The sequence below is a fragment of the Parasteatoda tepidariorum genome, chromosome 5, assembly GCF_982258835.1.
Source record: "Parasteatoda tepidariorum strain Cologne lab strain chromosome 5, Ptep-v5.0, whole genome shotgun sequence".
Taxonomy (NCBI): domain Eukaryota; kingdom Metazoa; phylum Arthropoda; class Arachnida; order Araneae; family Theridiidae; genus Parasteatoda; species Parasteatoda tepidariorum.
The window spans coordinates 9126597-9130392 of NC_141759.1; positions in this window are offsets into that span (position 1 = coordinate 9126597).

Genomic DNA, 3796 nt, shown 5'->3' on the forward strand with positions numbered 1-3796 from the left:
TAGTGAACATATCTAATCGATATACTTTCATCTGAATTGTAATCTTTTCATTTTAAAGCCAACCAATTCTGCTTAAGTAAAGATCGTGAGGAGGGAGATGTTGACATTTTTCGATATCAGATATTATTGCACGACTATCATCATAGATTTTAAATTAATTATATCAATCAAAATTTTAGTTTTAACAAGTATTTTATTGCAATTTGCATTAAGAAAATAAAATAAAATAATTTCATTTCTTATTTTGTTTCTTTATTTTTACTTAAAATTAGTTTTTTTTTTTTTTTTAAATGGATGGTGTTTTCTACACTACGAAACGCTGCAAGCTCCATACCGCTTATACTTCCAGCAGGTTACTACTTACAGTGTATTTCAAAGCTATAGCCAAATATATTTGGCTCACAACGTGATCATTGTGTTTAGAGAATCTTGCAAACGTGGTTGTTGTTGTTATTGTTGTCGCACTAGAGCTGCACAATGGGCTATTGGCGACGGTCTGGGACACATCCCGGAGGATGATCCGAAGACATGCCATCACAATTTTGATCCTCTGCGGAGGGGATGGCACCCCCGCTTCGGTAGCCCGACGACCTGCACGAAGTCGAGCACTTTACGGTAGCACAGTTTAACGAGGACCAATACCGCACACCCTCGGTCCCTGCGCAGACAGATCCAAGTGGTCACCCACCCGCACACTGACCGCAGCCAGTGATGTTTGACTTCGGTGATCTGCTGGGAACGATCAGTCCACTGCGGGACTGCAAACGTGGTATTTGATTACTTATTACTTTTGTTTACAAGGCTAACAATACTTGTGTTTACAATGCTAAAAGTGCTAACACTAACGTAAGATGGTGCACAGCTTGCAACAAGAGCAAACAGTAATAAACAAATGGAAAGAGGCCAAATTAGGACTGCCAAAAAAGCGAGTTATTCAAAATCTAGCAACCATGCCACTTTTTTTAACAATATATCTATAAATAACCAAAACAAATTTTCACTTCAAACTCATCAGAATTATTTAATAACATTAATATCTTATGAAATATGGCAGGTTTGAGCTCAGAAATTATCTTCCTTTATTGAAAACAAAACTTACCGTTCGAAAATATCGCCTCGCAGAATAAGCTGTAGTAAGCAGTTGCAAACTTTCTAATCAGAACTAGAGCAGGTATTGAGCTCGAGATTGTTATAGTTCACATTAATATTGAAAACACCATCCATGGCACCAAAAAAAAAAAATTTTATTCTCCACCTGGCTGAAAAACCAGTTCTGGTTTAGTTTTCGAAATCAATTAGAGAAAGTTTAATAAGGTTTAGAATAAAATTACTTTGATCACCAGGACAAGTCTCATATGACAATATGTTATTTGTCCAGTTATTGGCTATAGAGTAATTAGAGAAAGTTTAAGTAGGTTTAGAATAAAATTACTTTGATCACATGGACAAATCGCATATGCATGGGAGAAAACAGAACAGAATGAAACATTACGATCAGGGAACACAACATTAAGTGGTCTCAACAATAAGGGCATGTTTAATATAATGTAATTGTTTCGATGTTACTTTAACAACCGAGGAATGACATAGCAATTTATAAAGAAAGAGATCATGGAAAGCTAATCTTCTTTTAAACAAAACATTGAACATAAAACATTATTTAGCAACTCTTGTTCTTTTTACTTACCGCAATTGTTTTTTTTTTTTTTTTTTAATATTATTAAATTCGTTAAAAAATTCCTATAAAACGCTGTTGTTATTTTTATATGATAGAGAATATATTTAAAAACTTCTTTTTGCGGTATCCTTATTTTGCATAGCGTAAACAATTTTTATATTATTTTTGAAAAGCATTATCTTTAGTTTTTAAATGTCTACCACTCTATTAAGTATTTTTTCAAAAAGCCCAGTTGTTGGCAGGCCTTTAATCTGAGTAGTTAACTGGCACTTCCTAAACAATAATTAATGATCATTTCTGGTGGATACACAACGTGTCATATATCTATTTAATTTTCATAATTGCAGATTTTCCATGAGCGTTAAAGATTATTAATGGCAGTAATTTTTTGTTGAAAAATAATATGTTAAGGTTTTTACCATTATGTACTGATGTTTGATTCACGAACTGAAATTTTTTTGAGAATTCTGAAGGCTTTTGGAAACCATGAATTAGGAATTTCTTATGGAATCCGGTTGACAAAAATTAAAGTGTTATGACTTTAAAATTTAAAACGGGGCAAATAAAAAAATGTGAACTAGAATATGTATGTTTTAATAAGGATTTTCATGTACTTATATCCAAGCCTTATGACTCAAATATACTATTGATCAAGTAACTTACTATTAATTGAAGAGCACAGTTAGGCAAGTAACATTTTCATGAGTATTTATTAATCAGAGAAAATAACTGAATAAGTATTCGCGGCTCAATACAGATATGTATTTTTTCTTTTCTGGTTAAATTGGAGCTGCCTCAGTAAAAGGGAGAGAAAGGCATAAGCCATAATTAAACAACTTAGTTGATAAAACAGTTAATCGGTATGTTTAGGGGTATTCCTTAAGCAGAGGATATAACATAAAGAGTTTCATCAATATAGGAACATTTAATGCAGGAGAAATGTTTTTGCTTTATGTTTTTGCTTTAGTAATGAACAAAACTATTCCAAATAAATTTTGAGTACGCTTGCATGATTTTAATTTCGAAGTAGGTAATGTTAAATAAAATAATGCAAAGAAATATCAGCCCCTTTCAATTTGTATTAAGAATTTTGGCAACTTTTTCAAAAGATTTGATAAGAGAAAGACTGTTTACGTACAGTTAGTATATGAGTGTTCGTATTTTATCACCCATATGTATGTTGTGCACCTTGGTAACAAAATTATCAGAAGGTAACAACACAAAACTAATTCTTGATCACAAACTAAAGTGGTCAAGAAATTCAGACTATTTGTCTCACATGGTTTAGTAATACCAACATGCTGGCTATTATTCCACTCATTTCCACTCGAAGACAACGAAATCAAAAAACCCAAAAACTTCATTTCACTTCACTACCCCGTTGCTCTCCGCGTACCCCATGATTTCATAGATGATTTTGAGCAATTAAAGTGCGATATATATATAGTGTGTTATATATACCTAGAGTGCTAGATATACCGAGAGTGTTATATTTACTAGAGTGTTGTATATACATACTCTGTTATAAATACCTAGAGTGCTATATATACATAGTCTGTTATATATACGTAGTGTTGTTATATAAGCATAGAGTGTTATATATACGTAGTGTAGTGTATATACATATTGTGTTAAATATACATAGAGCGTTACATAATACCTAGAGTGTTATATACACCGAAGAGCCATTACATTATGACCACCCTCCATCTATAACAATGGACACGCCCAGATTTTCATGGTTTCTCGCCCAGGAACAATGTTTTCCATGGGGCACATTAGGATCCATAATCCTCATAGAACAATCCCTGACGTCTGTAAGCTACTTCAATAGTTGCAAACCAGGTTCACCCATTCATGGTAACAGTTTTTCCTGCGGGTGTTTACCAACAGGATAATGCACCATGTCATAAGGGTCGAATCGTCGAGGAACATTCCAGTGACTTTCAAGCCATGCCTTGGCCCCCAAATTCACCTGACCTTAATCCAATAGAGTATTTGTGGTCCTACTTTGAAAACCAAATTCGTGCTGCCCCTCGCAATGTAAGGGAATTGCAGGACCAGTGTGTGAGCGCTTGGTACCACATACCTCAGACCACCTTCAGGATTACAGTAAAG